General features: G+C 45.9%; 1 protein-coding gene across 1 annotated transcript in view; it reads right to left on the bottom strand.

Moving 5' to 3' along the window:
• LOC127007029 (uncharacterized) overlaps positions 1-21572 on the bottom strand; it is a 100751-nt gene extending 79179 nt beyond the window's left edge. The window contains exon 1 of the mRNA XM_050877513.1: positions 21481-21572. The gene's annotated coding sequence lies outside the window, so the exon portion shown is untranslated. The remainder of the gene's footprint in view (positions 1-21480) is intronic.
• Between the last annotated feature and the right edge of the window lie 435 nt (positions 21573-22007).

Genomic DNA, 22007 nt, shown 5'->3' with positions numbered 1-22007 from the left:
TGCCCCTGGAGGTTCACAGGTCTGGTGACTCTCAATGTTTCCTTTTACTTCACTTTTTTCCGGTTATGATGCAGTGGTAGCGTGAAACATTGATACTCATCGCATATTGTTTTTCTCCCTTTCTCTGAACATAGATACGGTGTCCCGTATACACTCACCTTTGATATTACATTTCTATGATCATCAGGTGTGCGTGAATACATAGCAGGATTAATATTTTTTTTAACTAGAGTTGAAAAAAAAGATAATTAAGTATATTCATGTGCCTATCAAAATGTATGTACGTGTGTGTGTGTGTGTGTGTGCGTGTGTGTGTGTGTGTGTGTGATAATAATAATAATAATAATAATAATATAATAAACGGTTTATTGAGTTATGGCAGTTGCGTGTGTGTGTGTGTGTGTGTGTGTGTGTGTGTGTGTGTGTGTGTGTGTGTGTGTGTGTGTGTGTGTGTGTGTGTAAGAGAAAGTTTCTGCGTCATTAATTTCTCATTTCATATTCTTGGTGGTGGCGACGAATCTCTCTCTCTCTCTCTCTCTCTCTCTCTCTCTCTCTCTCTCTCTCTCTCTCTCTCTCTCTCTCCCGCATTTATTCCTCATCCATCTTCATCCTCATCCATCCCCGGCCTTCGAACCATGAATATACATCTTTACTCTCATCCTCTCTCCTTACCCCCTTTCCTCCCGCCCCTCGACGTCCCCCATTCACCCTCCAACCACCAGGGCATCTTTATCTTCCTGCACACACACACCACCCTACCGCCTGCACCGTCCCTCCGCCGCCCTGGTCCTCGAAAATAATCCGGCAAGAGTATTGTTGGGAGAGATGCGGCACATGCAGATTCCGCGAAGTTACATAAACAGTGGTCTTGGGCGAGTCACGGGAGAAGGGGAAGGAAGAACATGACGGGAGGATTCGATGAGGAAGAGGAGTAGGACGAGGAGGAGGAGGAATGTATTGATGAGTTACAATATGGTACTAATGAAAGATCGTGTGGAGGTTTTAATATCAGGAGTGGGAGGTGCGGTAATCAGGCGGTGGTGTGTTGTTGTGAGCCAAGTGACGGACGGGCCAAGCAAGCAGGCATGTAACCTTGGTGCGGTTCTAACGAGTTGCGATTTTACTAGTTGGGAGTGAAAAGAATGCATAAAGTAGGGTGTGATTTACGACCGGTGAGTGCATGTAAATAACGTGAAGCAGGCTAATTTAACTAGGTAAAATATGGTTTCGTGTCTTGCAAGGAGGTAGAGAGAAAAGTGGTAATATAAGGTTAGGATCACAGCTATTTTGAACTTAGATGAAACTTAACACTACAGAAAAAAGAAAAGTTGTTGCCGCGAGGAAATAGTTTACGGAATTGCAAGATGTCCATTACTACACCGTCTACAAGAGTCAACAGAAGGCATAACTGATCCTATTTGCGAATACTTCCTTTGAGTGCTGACTGTCCAAATTGAGACGGATGAGGAGCGATAAGCAAACACACACAAAGAAAAATAAAAGAAATACCTGACACTTCACACCTCCACACCCCTACCGGAGCATCCCTTACCCCATCACCCCCTCCAATCATTCTCTACCTCACCCACACTTGACAGGTCCCATTATTTTATTTCCACTCCCTTCCTTTTCCAAGATTACCTACCCAGGACCACTTAACCTCATGTTCAGCACCTTTCTACCTTCATCTGTCCTCCACCACCACCATTACTGACCTTTCATCATACAGACACGACAACTACCAACACAGACACTGACGAATAGCTGCGACTGGACGTTCAATTACCCGTGCAAATTTGAAGATGATTTGGTCACTTGAGGGATAATGGTCACTTGTGCTCTCCCTCCCTCATGCCCCTCCTTGAGCCCCTCCACCTCTGGGATTCCTTCGTCCATACACAACTGCGACACTGTGACGCCGAAAGAAAACGCCATTGTATATGTTAAATTACTCGTGTAAATTTGAAGATAATTTAGATAACGTGACGATGTACACGCCTTGTGTCCTCTCGCCCACTACGTCACGCCGCCATTGTCGCATGAATAAACCAGTCTAAACGTTTCTTCAATTACCCTGAGTGGCCCAGCGTCCAAGTCGTGTCCCTGATGACGCTACTTGATGCCACGTGCCATAAATAATTCCTAACACGACTACAAATGCCATTTTTACCCCACTCAACACAACACGCTAACGTTTGTTTACATTTTGCTTAAACATTGACACTTTACCTTTACCACCACCTAGGCCTTGATAAAAGCGAATAATACTAAAACCTGAAGGGTTCACAAAACGCCTCCGAGGGGAAATAAATAGTATATATACTACCCCACGGAAAAAAAAAGTACCCTCGGCACCCTCGTCGCCGCTCCCTCCTCCGTGAACAAGGGCTGTCAATTTCCGTCTCAGGTCGAGAACAGGAAAACCTCAATGGAAAGTGATCAGCGCTAACAGGGCGGCGAGGACGCTGGCCGCTGATCCGATTTGTGCGAAGGATTGTTGAGTTGGTGCATGAGGGGCTTCCTAGAAACACCTCTTGTGAAATAATCTGCACACCACTACTACTGCTGCTGCTGCTGATGTCGCTACTGTTGATAATTCTGCTGCTACTACTTAAGCGTATATTACTATCTATTACTGATAATGATGACGATGATAATGATGATAATAATAATAGAAATAGAAACCTAAAAAAAAAGTATGACACACGATTAAATGTACGAGTACAAGTCTATAGAAATTCTGACTAATATCGATGACTGGATTAAAGTAACAAAAGAAATATACTCCATCTTGGTGAATGTGTGTGTGTGTGTGTGTGTGTGTGTGTGTGTGTGTGTGTGTGTGTGTGTAGAGAGAGAGAGAGAGAGAGAGAGAGAGAGAGAGAGAGAGAGAGAGAGAGAGAGAGAGAGAGAGAGAGAGAGAGAGAGAGAGAGAGAGAGAGAGAGAGAGAGAGAGAGAGAGAGAGAGAGAGAGAGAGAGAGAGAGAGAGAGAGAGAGAGAGAATGTAATTAAGTAAGGCCTACCGTGACGGCATGACACGGTGCTGTTATTTGAGGAAAAAATGAGGGCGGGGCAAGGCTGTGGGGGCTAACAATTAGGGTGTGCGGGGCAGCCTTCCCGCCCACCGCCAACACACAGTTTACACGCAAATACCTATGTAAGTCAGATACACATTTCGTTCAGGCCGTGTTGCTACTCTTTTATTTTTTATTTTGTTTCCCTTGCTGGTCACGCCCTCACCTGCCTACCCTTTACGGTCACCCCATGCTATAATAGTTGGCTTTTGCACTCAACATAAAAGTGACACTTAAAAACGTCCAACACGGCATTATAATCACTTAAAAATACAATTGCACAACAACACAGTCACCCCACCCGCCGAGCTCCAACGAAGCGTCAAAATTGTCTTGATGGGACACTTTGCATACAAAGTGCTCTTTGGGAGCGCTCACGGGAGCCACAACCAGTAATTTTGTGTCTTTCGGGGGTTAAGTTACACCCACAGAAAAGTTTGATGAACCCCGTCTGCAGAATTTTAGCTTAGTTTCGCCTTTCCTGTCCAGACAAAGATTGATACACCAAGGAACAGTTTTCTTCGGTCAACTTTTTCTTGTAAATAATACTTACTCCACGCTGACGAGAGGACGTGCACCGCGGTGCATGTGTGCGTGTGCGGCTACCCCAGTGCTGTCTAGCAAACGTGTTTTGTGACAGTTCGTCCATCGGGCCCCAAGGTTTCGGACGACGGGAGAAATGCGGAGTTGTGACTGCGCTGCGTTCCCGATGTTGTCCGAGATTGCCCTCATTCCGTTGGAATTTTCGCCGATATGTGAAAACTTCATACCCATTTTGAAAGAATGAAACTTCAGCTAATTTTGCGTGATATCTTGCCGAAAATACTGGAATGTCTGTGAAAATACTGACTTTGACTTATTAACGCGGCCTGACGCCATCGTTCCGCCGCCTCGCCGTCGCATGAACGAGGACTCGGGCGACAATGATTAATGACTCCCTATTTAATGGCTTTACTCCATCGACCGCGCTGCCATGGGCCACGTCAGGCACGGAGCCTCGTCGTTACTCGACCCGCCGCCATCATCGGCGCACCATTGTCTGGGAAAATTAAGTTTATTGATTATCCCAACTTGCGGAACTTAGAACCACATACAGCTGGGTTAATGGAGCCGTTAATGAGTCGACGGTAGTATCGTTGTTTTATATCCATGATTCACATGACTAAAAATTATCAAGTCATGAGATTCATCAAGATTCAGCGTCGGTGCAGCAATTCATCACCACCCACTTCAGTGACAAGAAAAAATCTTTTCGTGGTGTTCAGTGTAGGCGGAGCGTCCGCCACACGAGCAGCTGCGGACTGGTATGGAGGGATAATTATTCAAACGTTCACATGAGCAAGGTTTTGTTATTATTATTATGGATGGGGATTTTCGATAACAAATGGCACACCAGTTTAAGAATTCAAGACAGCCAGCACGGGTTGTGTATGTCCTATGTGGGGTGGACAGCAAAGGCGGATGTTCTCAAAGTGGGAAAAATTATCGTGAATGTTACGTGATTCAGTTGAGATAACCTATATTACTGGAAAAAATCGTGCTGTCATAACATATAAAGAATACTGAGGATTGTGCCATATACTATATAACCTCCTGCTACAGTGGAATGTAGTGTTGAAACGAATTAATTTAATTAATCTATAGTGAGTCGCGGCTGCCAGCGGAAGCCTGTCCTGCATGGTCAGGCCACACGTGCACGGCGACTAGGCATGACGACTTCCGGCCGCCTTCGAGGAGGCTAATTGGTGCCCAGCTCCCTCCGTTCATCGTCCTCAGCCGCTGCCTCAACATGATACATAAATTACGGCAGGTTGTGATGGGTCCCTTAATTAACAGTCAGTTTATTTGCATCACGCAATGTCTTTACGAATGTCGGAGATTTTATCCCATTTAATTTCCCGTCTGCTCCGTCCCGCCCGCCACCCTGCCAGTCACAGCTCCCATGGGAGGCGGCACGTCGAGGCGTCCCACACCTGCTTCCCGTGATAATAAAGCGATACACTGACAGATAAAATTCGAGTACAACACGAAAAACTCAACTGTTACAAGGCAGAGACGCCAAGGTGTCGCGACTGCACGGGACGAGAAAGGAGGAGGAGGAGGAGGAAGAGGAGAGTGGACTGGTCTTTTGGAGCCGGGCCAGCATTCGCCTCCTCAGCCTTGTCTTCCTCTCATCCCTCCACCACCACCTTCCTCTCGCCATCAACCATCTATATGCCTTCTCGTCTCTTTCAACACTCCTGCTCCCTTCTATTCCCCTTCAATTGCCACCTCCATTAGTGAGTCTCATACCCCAACCATCGCACCATATTCACCTCCTCTGCCTCCACCTTTTTGTGCTCTCTACATCGTGTCTCACCTCACCTCCCTCCTCTCCCACCGGACTCTCGCCCCTGCTCCTCCTATCCCGCGGGGCCTCCACTCGCCCCGCTTCTTTCACACACCACTTAAGTTTTCTACTTCCCTTTCTTTCTGCCATCAATGAACAGCGTCGCGAGTTTGTGCCAACTTCCATTATGGTTCTCTTTTAAGATCTATATATTAATTGTGATTTCACGTCTGGGGCGATTTCCACCTCATAATTTCCGTTGGCAAGACATTTTTCCGTCTTTTTTTTTCTTCTCTGAACTTCCCTTCTTTTTCTCATCCCTTATATAATCTTTTTCATTTCTCAATCCGGTTTCACCTTCACTTACTCAACATTCGCAACAGTCCCTTCCCTCCCTCCCTCCCTTCCTCGTCAACAGCTGGGGCATGGCGGCTGAAACTTGAGGAAGAGTAACTCACCGGTATTGATCCCCTGCCGCCCTAACCACACAATTATGGCGACACTTAAACACCCACGTGACCTTCACCTGCACATCTACCGTATCCGTCCCGACGCCCACACGTCGCCTTCAACACCGCACTCAACGAGGGAGACGCTTTGCCACTCATCCCACCACCCACCATATCCACACACACAGGAAGCAGTCAAGCACAGGCCCCCTCAAGCCCCTTCCCTTTGTTGGCCAGGTAAAAGTTGCATTATACTTCTGTTTCTCGACACATGGAGCTTGCTATAACTTAAAAGGGTTAACTTCTAAAACAAAACACTGACTTCTTAAAACGAACGCCCTCAAATCTGCTCCGTTTCTCCCCCGTAGGTTGAATAAACACTCGCACATTCCACAGGCGTGCTGACGTGTTTTGCCTACAACTGGCGCACATTACCCATACACAAACATGTATTCAACGATACAGCACACAGGAAGTCTATTAAAAAGTACCATAAGAAATCGAACCCAATAAACGTAAAAACTGGCAGATGATATGGTAGCACACTGACGTTACAGTGAGTGTGTACAACTTGTTCACTCAGCGCAATATATTTTTCCTGAATAATATGTAACCAACAGATAATGGGGTGTTCAGATTTCGTGAACTCGAGATCACAATGTAATAATACATATTTAACAACTTAACTTGCAAGACCAAGCTAATGCAAAAAATGTTCAACCCTTAAAAAGTCGAATAAGAAAGCAACGACGCATAATGCTTCCCAAACTTTTAAAACGCCTTCATCACCACAAAACAGAACAGTGAGAAATAGAGCAAGATACATGTAAAGGTCAATGAACTCAAAATACATAAAGTGACGCTAAACTTCAGGGTTGAACTATACATTTCGACCCACTAGACTTGCGACAACCCTTCAGACTAGTTTATGGACCCCCTGAGTGACGAGATTACAGGTCTGCTGGTGACGTCTGATTAGCCAGGCAGCCGAAATTCATGCCATTACTTGACCTGAGAAATTGCCGTGCGCCAGCATCCCAAAAATCCTCATACGGACCTAACTTTATCTAACCTAAGTGGGCCACCGCGCTAACCCATCCTGGACGAAGAAAATAGAACAGGACAGGCTCGAGTAACATCACACGAGCGACACTTATTTAACCTGAGAAAATGGCGTGCGTCATCATCACAAGAATCCTCTTGCCAGACTTACCCTAACCTAACCTAATTGGGTCACCGCGCTAACCCACCCAGGACGATGAAAACGAAAGAGGACACAGCCATAACAACATGACACGGGAGACACTGACGACCTGAGACTGCCGGCGTCACCATACAAAATACCCACAAACCAAACTTAACCTAATCAAGCTAGGGTCACAACACGAACCCACTCTGGACGTAGAAAATGGAACAGGACACAGCCTCTAGCAACAGGACTCGGGCGACACCTTTCGTAGTCACCCTGAGTGTATAGGGATTTTGAGAACCTACGCCCACTAAACAAGCAAGGCCTCAGGTGATGTAAGGGATGCCAGGTTAGGTATAGGAGCGAGATGCTTATTTAGTGTGGCTGCTTGCTGTCGTGTGTGTGTATGTGTGTGTATGTGTGTGTGTGTGTGTGTGTGTGTGTGTGTGTGTGTCTCGTTATCCACCTGTTCGCTTCAGTATCGGGGTCGCCATCGCAAAACACACACACAGACACACAGCAACACGCGTCTGAATCACACAGTCATGTTTGCCCGTGAGCGTCCATGCACGACTGACCTCCGCTGGTGAGTGAACCCTGTGTGTGTGTGTGTGTGTGTGTGTGTGTGTGTGTGTGTGTGTGTGTGTGTGTGTGTGTGTGTGTGAGGTACTGTGTCGGTAATAAAAGCTAGCACACCAGTCTCGACAAAAGTGAACTGGGTGCGTGCGTGCGTGTGTGTGTGTGTGTGTGTGTGTGTGTGTGTGTGTGTGTGTGTGTAGCGCCAATGATCAAACTGCACACACACACACACACACACATACACATATACGCACACGCACACACACACACCTGGGTCTCGGCCGGAGCGTGGAGGTGTGATCTAACGCACACACAAATACGTCGTTAGCTGTGAATCCATGAATACACAAACGCGCTCGTGTGCACCTTTGTGTGCGTAAATTTACGAGACGTGCGTGAAGGACAACGCCAAGGATAACAAAAAACAACGAATGCAGCAGCACCGGCAGCAGCAATAACAGAAATGCAGTTTAAAAGAACGAACCGGGACTTTTAAAGAGAATGCAAGTTGTGTGTTTATGAATGTGTGTTTGAGTGTGTGTGTGTGTGTGTGTGTGTGTGTGTGTGTGTGTGTGAGAGAGAGAGAGAGAGAGAGAGAGAGAGAGAGAGAGAGAGAGAGAGAGAGAGAGAGAGAGAGAGAGAAGAGACACACACACACACACACACACACACACACACACACACACACACACACACACACACACAAACAAACACACACACACCTGCCAATGCATCACTTATTAACACACACTTCTCTGAACGGCTAGGAATGCGTGACGGCGTGGCTGTGAAATAATAACAATTGAGGTGGTTATGATGGTGGGGGGTGGTGGTAGTAATGGTTGTGGAACTTGGTAAGCCTTACACCCCAACACACTGACGGCAGACTGACTAACTAACTAACAAACTGACTGACTGACTGACTGACTGACAAAAGGAAAACTGTATCAGGATCTTTTGAATAGTGGAAATGCAATAACCTGATGTGGGAGTATCGGCCGCTGCGGACACGTAAGCGCCTTGCAGTGAAGGAAATAAGAATCGAGAGGAAATTGAGAGAATAACCGAGAATAACAGTTTAGAAAAATAACTGAAAGGAAATTGAAAGATAATAACTGTGCTTTTGAAATGGAGCTTGGAGACAAAAGGTGTGTGTGTGTGTGTGTGTGTGTGTGTGTGTGTGTGTGTGTGTGTGTGTGTGTGTGTGACATTACAATCATGGTGTCAGAAAGCAGAAATTCACACGAAAAGCAAAATAATAAGCGGAATAAAATATATATACAGTCTTTTTGGTCTCCCCCCCCCACACACACACTACTTCCCCTCATTCCCCTCCCCCCCCATCCACACAACACGTACACAATCACCGCACGTTACACTGTTACACTATCTGGCAAATCAACAAAATGAAGCTGCTTTTTTTCCCCTTTTTTTCACACAACTTCGATCAAACCATATTTCCTGGGAACGTGGGATCCAAACCAAACATAAATGCGAGAACAAACAGAACAATGACGCATGAGTAAAGCACGAATTGTCGATTTATATGACCACTAGTCTTTCCTTCCATCCCTCTGCTTACCCCCTTCTAGCCTCTATTCCTCTTGACCCTCTGTTTTTTCCGTCTTACCAGGGAAGGGATGGTGGCTAGAGTATAAGAGGGGTGTTAGGATAGCGGGGAGATGTCGTGAAAGGTGTGGGGGGCATCATCTCCCAGCTATCCCAACACCCCTCTTATACATACTCTAGCCACCATCCTTTCCTTTGCCCTCTACGTGCCATCCACCAAGTCATCTCATACCCCTTTCAGCCTCGTTATATTCCCGCCGCGATCTTCCTGGTTTCCATATATACACAATATTTACACCACCATCAGACAAAGCCGGTGTCAGTATGTGCATCCCGCAGCGGAAGGTCATACATAGAGAGGTGCCGGCGTTCATGAGGGAATACACACACACACACACACACACACACACACACACACACACACACACACACACACCGAGCTTTCATAATCGACTCCGCCGCCGCTGCCGCCACTACCACCATTGCCTTCCAGTTTCCCCCCCTCCTCCATCCCTACCTCTACTGCCGCTGCATCCCATTTTTCCCCTCCTCCTCCTCCTCCTACTGTTAACATTGCCATTTCCCTTTCAAACTACCCTTTAACACCACCACCATTACCACTGCCTCCCACTATCCCCTCCAGCCCTATCCTACTCCACAGCCACCACCACCATACTGCCCTCCCCTCAATCTACCATCACTACCACCACCTTTACAACCATCAATGCCAGCTATATTGCCTTCCACACATATGCCCTTACTCCTCCACCTCTGCCATCACGGCCATTCCACATTCCCCCTGCCATCCACTCTTGCCTTCCTCCACCCTCGACACACCTAAAGCACTGACTCCACCGACTCCACCCCCAGGACCAGTGACCGGGGGGCCCCTTCATCCCCTATCCACCCATTCCCCAGCCGCCGCTATGACTCCCCCTCCACCGCCATTACCTGTCTCCCCTGCCGCAACTATCATGTAACCTCATTATCGGAAGCCAATTATCATACTCCTCCCCCACTGGCGTTTTTTTGCTTCCTCACCACCGCCATCGCTCACCACCAGCATCAGTCATAATACAGCCGCTCCCCCAGTTCAGTAATGCCTGTGACCATAACTGTCCCGCATAACACTGGTGAACGCAAGCACTGTTACCACAATCAACTGCTACACATATCATCGGCGAGTGGAGGCGCCATGCCACCACCACAACCCCTCACCGCTAAACGCCATACCATGTCATCACTGCCCACGGACCCCCACCGAGTTGAGCTTGAAACATTGTGACACCCAACTCTTAAACATATCGGCGCCCAAGCACACGCATCTGACAGGGCTTTCGTAGGACTTGTGGGCATTTCCACGGGTAGTTTTATGACCCGGGCGGTAGTTTGACAAAGTTTCTGTACCAAGAACGTGAATAAAACGTACATGTGAAACGGATTAATTTCCTTTTCAGCCTTTGAAAATGGTTGATGTGCGAGGCGGAATCGTCTGAGAATACCAGCCTAAACAGAGCTTCCAAGTAATATGTGTCGCTACAATAGCAAAAAAACAACAAAGACTGAGAGAAGGGACTCGACAGCTGAAAGAAATGACGCAAACAAGATACGAGTCAGAAAGGTAGAGCGTTATTCACACACACACACACACACACACACAAACGTAAACACAAACACATGCACAAACAATAAAGAAGTAATGGAATGAAATTCCACTACCACTATCGACGTGCTGGCAAGGTCAACCAGCCAGCCATAAAGACAAACAGAAATATATATATATATATATATATATATATATATATATATATATATATATATATATATATATATAAAATAAACTAGAGTCAAAACTGACAAAGGGATAGCGCAATTTAATAAGGAAACAAGACTCCATCATCAAAAGAAATAGATGCAGAGTAAAGACAAAGAGGCCAACGGGGGTACAGAATACACGACAAACGCTTATATAAGGAGAGCAACACATAGACAGACAGGCAGACACATTAACCATGGTCCACATTCCCAACCCAGAACATATAGTTAATGACTCACCCCCACCCCCCATCCACACACACACACACACACACACACACACACACACACGAGCGTCCTCAAGATATGAGTACAGGAGAACCGACAGCACCTTGAAAGAAAGAAAACAGGGATTGACAGGTAACCCCACCCCCCACGGCCCGAGTCCCCGCCCACTTACACAAAAAGCACGCACCTACGTACGCGCGCGCGGACGCGTCCTCGGCTAATGATCGGCCACAGGTTAATACCAAACATTCCTTGCCTCGCCCCACTGACATCGGGAAGGTCGTGCTGAAAGGTAGATCTGAGGTGTGTGTGTGTGTGTGTGTGTGTGTGTGTGTGTGTGTGTGTGTGATGAAGCACGTATTGTATCTCCTTGTGCCGTGGGTGTTTTAAAAATTGTGGACGGGTAAATTTATTGGTTAAGTACGTTGTGTGTGTGTGTGTGTGTGTGTGTGTGTGTGTGTGTGTGTGTGTGTGTGTGTGTGTGTGTGTGTGTGTGTGGGAAGTGCGGTATGTGAACGTTTACCTGGAAATTCGAGATTCAATACCAACGAGATTTTTTTTTTCTTTTTAATCAGAGATTTGGATATCATTTCGATATCTTATGTGTGAGAGAGAGAGAGAGAGAGAGAGAGAGTATATCCACCCACCCACATGAACCCAATAAGGCCAGCCACAATCTGAATCTAATTAAACCTCTTAGACCACATCCTCCACACACCTTATCCCCCACCACCATCAGCATCACCACAATCACAACCACAATAGCCATCGCCATCCAGGCTTCACATCGTCAGCCGCCATCAACGCCATCACCCACCACAAACACATCCGTCACAATCAACAAACAACAACCACGAATACCAATGTTTTCCGTTTCCTTGCGCCGCCATCACCATCACCACCACTACAACAACCATACTACCAATACACCTTTCTGTAGCTCTACCTCCTGTCACTACTACTACTACTACTACTATTACTACTACTACTACTACTGGAACGGCAAAGGCACAGACGATGATGAGGTGGATAATACTAAAAGATACCACTACTACTACTACTACTACTACTACTACAATTACTACTACTACTACTACAATATCCAAGTTCCCAAGCAACATAATATTCATAACAAAACTATCACCACATCCACCACAATTCTTAAACACCACCACCAACAACAACTACAACTATCATCACCTTCAGAACAATCACCATCACCACCACCATTTCAGTTGACACCATCACTCATGACCCCCGCACCCAACACACACACCATCACTACCAGTAAGGCCAGCTGAGTGCGTCTCTACCACCATTATCCTGATCGATACCCTCCTCACATAGTTCTTGCACGGTGGACCACCACCACCACCACCACCGCTAGCACCAACCACACAGCCATCACAACGACCACCACCACCTCACACATCCCCGCTTCGAATCCTTGGCATAGCAAAACCCCAAACGCTATTCCCTTCGAGCTACACAACGCGAGAAAAAGAAAGTTAGGGAATGAAAGTGCCGATAGAGGGACATGGTGAGCCAACTACTGGGGGGCGGAGGGGGCGAATTCGGTGGTGCTAACGCGTGCATGTCGAAGGTCCAGTCATCATTATCGTCCTCGTGTGTGTGTGTGTGTGTGTGTGTGTGTGTGTGTGTGTGTGTGTGTGTGTGTGTGTGTGTGTGTGTGTGTGTGTAGGAAGGAAGGAAGGAAGGGGGAGGAGTGCAGGTCTTAGTTCTGTTCCTAGCTTTTAATGTTTTAGTGTCTCATGAATTTTTGCGATGAAATCCTCTTAGTAATTAAAGAAGAATTTTGCCTCTGTAATATACTGAGGGGGAAGTACGATATCTCTCTCTCTCTCTCTCTCTCTCTCTCTCTCTCTCTCTCTCTCTCTCACACACACTTAACTGAACACACACCACATCCGACACACTGTCACGCCTACACACAAAAAAGTAGTAATTTACAGCTATGAACTGACAGAAAGCACGAACTGGTCTCCTTAATCTTCAACACTGCAACACAAACAGCAATAGAACTCCCATCACCACCACCACCTCCTCCAGCAACGACGCTGCCACCACCACCAGTAACCGCAGCCTGGACAAGGAAGGGGTCGATAGAATTCTGTGGGTCACTAGATACTCAAGGCTACACGGACGGACACTTGGGACGGAGCATTGTGGAACAGTATATCATTGGTGCTATGGCCATATTCGTATTGCTAAACTTTGCATTACGCTAGGTTGCGAACATAAAGTTTGCCAAAGCACCATTACCACTACTACCATTACTATTACTTCTACGACTGATAATAATAATAATGATAATGTAACTTTAAAAACTACACTATTTTTTTTAAAGAACTTTTGTATTTTTTTCAAGTCGACGAAACCTAGTGATTACTGTGATAATAACTACAGCGTCCTGAAATATAAGAGCGAGGTCAAGTTTTGAACGAAGAAAAGTTTGGAAAGTTTTGTTTAGTCGGCGCAACATCTGTGGTCATATGCCGGAGAGACAGAAGGGGAAGGAATTATAGAAGGGAACAGATCCCAGGAGACGGGACACAACCCCCGATTAATACCTGGTACCCATTCACTGCTGGGTGGACTGGAGCATAGGGCATCAGAAAAGCCGCCCAAATTTTTCAACTCCGCCCGGGAATCGAACCCGGGCTCTCTCGGTTGTGAGCCGAGTGTGCTAACCAATGCACCACGAAGCCCCTTTTGAACGAAGAGTAAACTTGTTAAAAAAAAAAAATTAAAAAAACACCCCCTGCACGACACGTTTTTCAGTGTGAACAATGTTAATGCTGCTAAGAAAATACGTCAACATTATTATTCGTAAAAATAATAAAACTACCATTTATGCCAGTCAGAGAGAGAGAGAGAGAGAGAGAGAGAGAGAGAGAGAGAGAGAGAGAGAGAGAGAGAGAGAGAGAGAGAGAGATCAGGAATTCAACTGGAAACATTCTGAGGGACTCTTTGTCTTAATCAACAGCGTTATAAAATACTACATAGTAATTTGGAATTCAATGAAGTGTAGTATTTTTTTTTCTCTTAAACGTGACAAGAAAAACAGTGAACGTAAACTGGAGGGAGCACATCACGGCGAGAGAGAGAGAGAGAGAGAGAGAGAGAGAGAGAGAGAGAGAGAGAGAGAGAGAGAGAGAGAGAGAGAGAGAGAGAGAGAGAGAGAGAGAGAGAGAGAGAGAGAGAGAGACTAGAGTAACAAACAACAAAACACTCTTGCTTTTCTATACAATTCGACGTACAAATTGGAAAAAAAAAAAAAAAATGGCGGAGCAGCAGCGTCCGAGGCACTGGGCGGCCCTCGAGTCCTTCGTCAGCCACGCCGGCGGTCAAGTGGCAAGCGAGAGGGACGCTTCGTTAATACACCCCCCCCTTGAAGCCTCGTGGTTTGTGCGTGCGTGCGTTCGTGCGTGTGCGCGCGCGCGCGCGTGTGTGTGTGTGTGTGTGTGTGTGTGTGTGTGTGTGTGTGTGTGTGTATGAGACCCTCCCTTCGTGGCTTCACCGCTCATCTGGTGGTTCTCGGAATGGCCTGCGTTGGCTGGCTTCGTGTCTCCACCTCGGGTCCGGGTTTCCCCTTTAGCCTGGCACCCATGCTTACCGCCGTGCACCGCTGCTAATCCTCGAGGCCTACACGCCGCCGCTGCCGTTGGTCTTGCTGCGAGGGCAATTTTCAATCTCAACTAATTTCTGAAGAGGTTTTCCTTATGTTTTAATACCAGTTTGCAAATGAAATCGTGTGACAGCGGACTATTGTCTACAACTATTCCCCATCTTTACTTCTTCGGGTATTTGCACAGACAGCGGGAGGAGGTCTAAGAGTGGCTACAGTCATTGTCATGTGTGGCACAAATTGTACGGAACACGGGAAAATCCAGGCTGGCAAGCTACTAAAGAAGGAAAGAAAATGCTTAATTTCGTTTCGTGAGACTCTTCATTGAATTGCGCCCCAACCCCGTCAGTGAACGCCGTAGGTACGTATTATTCTTGGCGTACCTATTTCTTTTAGCACCAACACGTGCCAAAGGAAAAAAGGGTTCGTTTAAAGACAATGAATAAAAAATAAAATAATAATAATAAGGAAAGAAAACTCAGTCGACATTAGCGTGACATTACTTCACTAGTTGGGAGCAGGGGTGTGGAGTCTGATATAAAAAGTTCGACTCCGACTTAGAGTCCAGGAAATTTTAAGGTTGCGATTCCGACTCCGACTCCACCCCCTTTCCCCTTCCCCTCTTCTGCAGTACAGTGGTAGGCAAATCAAACCCAAACACACCACATCACATCACACCCAGCCACACAACATCATACGTATCATAAAGAAGTCAAAGTCGGAGATATTTTTACCGACTCCGACTCCTGTCAAAAGTAGGCGATTCCGATTCCGACTCCACCCCCTAATTGGGTGATAATCTGCCGTTCATATGAGAGTTTATTAATATGTTTAAAAATTCAGTCAGGGAGAAAAAACGTCCCTTGAAAATCACGCAGTTTCCAGATAAATACTGGTCCATACCATACGCAAGTCTAACAAGGACAGACTGCTGCTCCGGCGTCCGACATGGAGCTACTTAGGAAATCGCAATGTTGCTACGTAGATTGATATCCTATTCTTTAAATCAACTATGATTTCCTCGTAATACAAATTCAAAAGTAAGACGACAGAGCTATTTTAGGAAATATTCGCAGCGTTAATTTAGATGAAAGACAAATGCAACTGATAAATCACTATCAACGATACAAATAAAGTAGCCAATGATTACCACCAGCCAGGCATCTGTCCAAGTCATGATGCCAAATATGTCGTTTTTTTTCCTTCGCCATAAGACAGCTGCTTGGTAACTTAAACTGACACCGACACACACACACACACACACACACACACACACACACACACACACACACACACACACACACACACACTCTTATTTATCTAAGTACTAAAACTGTTCTCATTACAACCTAGGTCGTGATCTCAAATAGCGACTCAAAGACAACCATGCAAAGAGGAACGAACAGACATCACAACTATACATCAGATACAATGGTTCATTTTGTTAAGGTGGTGTCAAAGGAGGATAAAAATCAATCTCGCACAATAGCAGCAGCAGCGTGTTTAACCGGGGCCCAGAACCATTGGCGGATGGGTGGAAATAAAATGAACGATTAAGTGGCAGGTGGCTCCGTTTGGAAAGATTATGTTCAATTGGGCTTAACGAAAGTCCAACGAGCAAAAGCCCTCTTGATAGAAGCACTGTCCTGCTCGTTACTCAGTACTCCAGCCAGGCAGGTAAAAGTTATCTCTGAAGTTGATTAACCTGTCTGTAAGAAAATGGACCATCTGCTGACTTTTTATTTTTATTTTACTGATCACTCTACCTACACGAAGAGAGAGAGAGAGAGAGAGAGAGAGAGAGAGAGAGAGAGAGAGAGAGAGAGAGAGAGAGAGAGAGAGAGACCTGATGCCATCTTTTAACCTGTTTCCCTTCCTTACACCCACCCACCTGCCGCGCTCTGCCCTGTACCTCCTCCCCTTCTGTCCCCTCCTGCCGCTCCCCCTAATGCCTCGTCACATTCATTTTAGACTGAGCCACTAAAACATTACAAGTCTTAATAAGAACACTCGAGGTAGTATTCTGTTTAATGCTTGATACTCTTCATGATTTTTACCTCGGCTACTTCTCCTGCCTCAGTGCTACTTATTGCTTTCATTCCTGCTGCTTCCTACTTCGCATTGGTATATCACTTGACTCCCTACTGCTTGCTGCTCCCGAGCCACTCCGCTTTCTACTTGGCTGCTTTGTTTTCCCTGCCAGCTCCACCTGTTTACTCGTGGCTGGAGCTACGTCGCCGGGGAGTCAGCAGCCCGACACTTGCTCCGCCTCGGGCAACCACACCTCCTCTTGCTCCCCCCCTCTCCCTTCCACCTGCCTACTCCTCTACCTTAGAGACCCTACAAAGACACACGACTCGCCATATTGTGATCCGTGATGACATTTGAGTGCCCAGACCACTTGAAAAATTTTGCCAAACTTAACAAGATAAAATAATTTTTCCCTTAAAATAATTTGTATCTGTTAAATACATCTTTTATATGTATGTCTCATGAACCAACCTGCAAAGCTTGTCTAACCCAACTCCTTATAAACAAACACTGCATACGTGTTCTTATTGTGACACTGCATAATGCTAGTCTATACTGACATGATGTATCTAGCCTACTCCCACATACTGTTTAGATCAGAGATGGAAAAACTGATGTTTAAACAACGTTACCCGTGGCATATTCGTGATACCCAATGGGCACCAGTCCTTCCTTCAGAACTTATACCTCTCTTGTATCTTCTTTCAGGGTCACATGGTTATCATTATACAATTTCATATCCTTCCTAGTGACTGTTGCGCCCACCCACCGTACACAACGCGATAATACCCCCAAGATAGTGAGAAACCAGCCGATCACTGACTAATAACGGCGATGAGTGACTAACACCATTCGGAACTAATATATATCTGCAGTACAAACCCGAAACAAACTTACGAGAAAAAACAGGTTCCATTTACCACTAAAATAATACAGCATCAAGGTACAGCTGCCTAAAACATCTGGCTCTTATCAACAATCATTCTAATTTATCATATAGAAGTGTAAACACCTTGGCACCAATTTTTTAAGAGTACTGAACTCTTTTTTTCAACTTCAGAGATTCCAAAATGGCGCTCACGTGAACCAGCCAATCACAGGCCACTTCCGGTAGCTGTGTCGTATCTCTTCTAAAAGATCTCTACTCTCCATTACTCCCGCCTCTACCTCCCCCCCCCATTCCTTTCCGCACTTCTCCTCATATTTACTCCGACTTAAATGCTTCTCATAGCTACTGTTCCTCACTCCAACGTTCCTCTAACTACCCTCCCTCCTCTTAGACCTGCCCCTTTCTTCTCTCTTCCTCCAACCTTTGTTCCTCTCCTACCTCCTCCTCCTCACCATCATCTACTCTTTCCTGTAACTCATTCTTACGTTCCTCTTCAACCCAAGCTCTTCTATTTCTACTCTCCTCAGCTTCCTTCTTTCATTCCCTTCCTTTCTCTTCTCACTTTCTCTTCCATGTTCCTTAATCATTCGTCCCCTCCTCACTTTCGTTTCCCCTTTCTCCTCCCTCAATCTTCCCCACGTCCTTTCTTTAATTTCTTAAACTTAATCAAAGGAAAGCAAGGAAGTGGATTAGCAGGGAAGGTACAGTGAGGGGGAAAGGAAAATAGGAGGATTGTACAGTTGTGGTAAAGGCTTGTAACATAATTGATGTGGTGTGTGAATTGTTTATTGGGCTCTATTTGCATGCTCTTGGTGCGCTGGGGGATGTATGCCTTATTTCTTTTTTTCCTTTTAGAGATCTAAGGTATGGTATAAATTTTGTGTGGGTGGGTGAGTCGTAACCCTTTTTCAACAACCGTTCTCTTCTAAGTCGTCGGTCCTCAATCTTTCTCGCCGTCCAAGTCTCCACCACCCCCACCTGTTTCTCCTTATTCTTCCATTCAAATACTACCTATTCAACCCCTACGCCACTTCCTCTCGCTTCCTTCTCGGGTTTTCAGTCACTCCCCTTGCGGTTGTAATATTGTTCTCGTAAGCCAACCTCTCTCTCCTTGCCCTCATGTTGCCTATTTTTTCCTGGCTTATCTAAAGGTCATGTTCACCTACTCTATGCTGTTACATTAGTTAGGTACTACCATTCACCAATCATTATTGTTCTGGTATGTCAACCTTTCCCCTTGCCTCTAATGTTAGCTATATTTACCCTGACTAATCTAAAGGTCATGCTCACCTACTTTCTGCTGTTAAACAAATAACCAATCACCTCTTCCAATAATTCCTCATTAATTGATCGAAACACATGACCATTCAGTTCATTTCCGCGTCAAAAGATTTATATTAGTAGTTAGAAAAACGACTGAGTCCATCCTTGTTTTTATAGTCTCGAGTAATATATAACCGCTCTGTCAAGCCTATAATTGTAACGTCACCAATAAAGAACAGCTAGAAAAAAAAGCCTCGCAAATAAGACCCGCACGATATCCACCCAGTTATTAAGGGTTTTCAGGCATGGGGAAAAGTTATTATAAAACATGGTTCACCAATATTGCCCTGCGGAAATGCCAGACTAGAGCGAGGGGATAGAGAAGCGGAAGGTGCAGCGCCTCGATCAAACGCGCAGGCAATGATGCGGCGCCAGGGATCTGAGATGACTACCCCTCCCCCTTCGTAAACCAGTGACTAGGGCAGAATACAACATTAACTCTTCAAATTGAACGAAATGAGAAAACAAAATCACGTCAAAGGATTCCTGGAACAACGCGCGCGTCATGTTGTTTTGAAGAATAAGTACGATGATACTGGTGGTGAGATTATTTTTTATATGGAAGGGAGTCTCATTCAAAACCTTCCTTCATGTATTCACTCTGGGGCTAATATGAAGTGTTTGTACATAAGCTCAACGTCTCTGCGAAGTAGTGACTGCCCAGGGTACATGTTCGACATGGGCCCATTCGTCTTGCGTCACATCCCGTCTGCTCCTCTAATTTCACCTCCCCATCGTCATCAAGGAAGCGATATTGACGCGGCATCTGTGCTACCTAGTAAACTTCAGCGACAGCGATTCTCTCTCTCTCTCTCTCTCTCTCTCTCTCTCTCTCTCTCTCTCTCACACACACATACACACACACACAGAAAAAAAAAAAGTAGCTGTGGGATGTCGACCTCGGTGGAACAACTTCTTGTGGCGAGGTCGGAGGCGGTGGTGCCACATCCTCTGAGAAACTCACTCCAACACTAAGACTATGTATATGTATGACTCGTATGACTCCTCGTTTGTTTTCAGAGCCTAGGTACCATTTACCTGTGTACGGTGAGGTAAATACGCTCTGACGACGTCTTATTTCTTGACCTAATCAAGTGCTGGTGGGAGGGAGCACGCCTGACTGCCCAAAGTCCAAAACAACCTTTTAGCAAACAACACTCCAGAAATTGTGAGGTAACTCCACATATCCGAAAATGCTTAGAGACCATTACTAACTTGTGACGTCAAATAGCTAACTGGCACGGCAAATTTCTGACAAGTTTGTTTACTATCTAACAGGTGAGGGTCTTCAGTCAGCCCTCACTTCTGAATACTCAGCTTCGGTATCTCCTGCCGTGATGAAAATAAAACTTCTAATGAGCCTGGAGGGCATATTCAGGTGGAAATTACCATCTGCATCATTGAATGTTAATAAATAAAAGGTCATATGGATGGCAATGAAAGTGCAGTGTGTACGGGTGATCAACCCTACAAAATATTCAAGACATTTACGACAGACCTCTCCTAGACCAAACCATCCAGGTCCTCACGGTTCGCACGTTCTTACACCACTACAGGAGTCTTGTGCAAGCCGTCACAAACCACTACACTGCAGGAAATACTTGGAAATGCGGCAACCTCAACACAACCAGTAAGTCAACTTGGGCTTCTGTGGCCAATGCTTATGGATATATAGGGACATGATGCATCCTGGCGTCTTCCAGCGGCTCAGCCTACAGTATGGAATAGTCCTCCTTCAAGTGTAGGGCGGAGGCGAGTCTCGGCGCCAGTGACAACGGGCGGTGGTGGTCAGGTGTCTGGTGGGCTCGTCTTGTCTCTAGTCCCACATATCAGCGTTCACTTGTTTCACCACACTGCAAACCTTTAAATATCTATTCCCTCACACACGTCTCCTAATTACCCCAGCTGATAACCACTTCCCGGGAAACGATGACACGCGGACAGCACGGATAGACAACAACCTCAGCCTGAGAACGAAGGTTGAACGAAAATAGTTCCTTCCAAGAAGCGGGGATGGCCGGCAGAGGTCCACTATCGCAACCCTCCAGTCACATGCTACCCATACACAAGCATCTTTGGCTTGGTATTTTCTGAAGTACTTATTTTCATAAGAGAACAATAGTGTGTGGGTCACAAAACCAAGCCTGGAGCTGCCTGGCTGCCGCCTACACAAGTATTCTCAGCACCACTACGCACAAATTGCTTCACGGGGGGAGAAGCAACCTTCTCATTATGGTCAACACTAAACATTCGATTTCTGGGCCTTTATGGTTTCCCATGAAGCACTTGTATTCTACTTATAACAGCACAAAGTTTTCCATCATTGCCTGGCGTCTCTATTCCACAAACACTAACACTGAAACACGTCAGGAAGCGCGGCAGGGTCGACGCAACCTCCCGCTACCAAAGGATTTAGCACACTGGACTGAGGCGGCAGCCAGCGCGCGTCAACACGGGCTGCCAGGCGTCGCTACATGGGAAAGGACTCGGCGACAAAATTTTATATTTGATGTTGCTGCGTGGTCCGATTCATTCAGAATTCATGAACGCACGGAAAATATCACTCGTGATGATTTGCTTACCTACTTACGAGTTACTGAAGTAGGGTATGGAGGCCTCAGGAGACACTGCCCTACATGACCTAACATCATCATCATCATCAGCCTGTGCCTGTGTAACCACGGCAGGCCTCATCCTGGTTCCTGACTTGGCTTCTAGTTTCATGTCTCGATTCAAACATTCCAAATATCAAATGTGCGTGTTATGCACCTGATAGGTGCCCTGCACATTATTAATCAAGATCAAGATGAAGGTATGATTTTCAATCTCATTATACCATTTTTGCGTCTTTTTGCATGTTATTTCCACTACATAACTCTTTT

This window comes from Eriocheir sinensis, chromosome 34 (assembly GCF_024679095.1).
Source record: "Eriocheir sinensis breed Jianghai 21 chromosome 34, ASM2467909v1, whole genome shotgun sequence".
In the NCBI taxonomy this organism is placed as follows: domain Eukaryota; kingdom Metazoa; phylum Arthropoda; class Malacostraca; order Decapoda; family Varunidae; genus Eriocheir; species Eriocheir sinensis.
The sequence above is the reverse complement of the archived record's forward strand: the minus strand, read 5'-3'. Positions and strand labels throughout refer to the sequence as shown.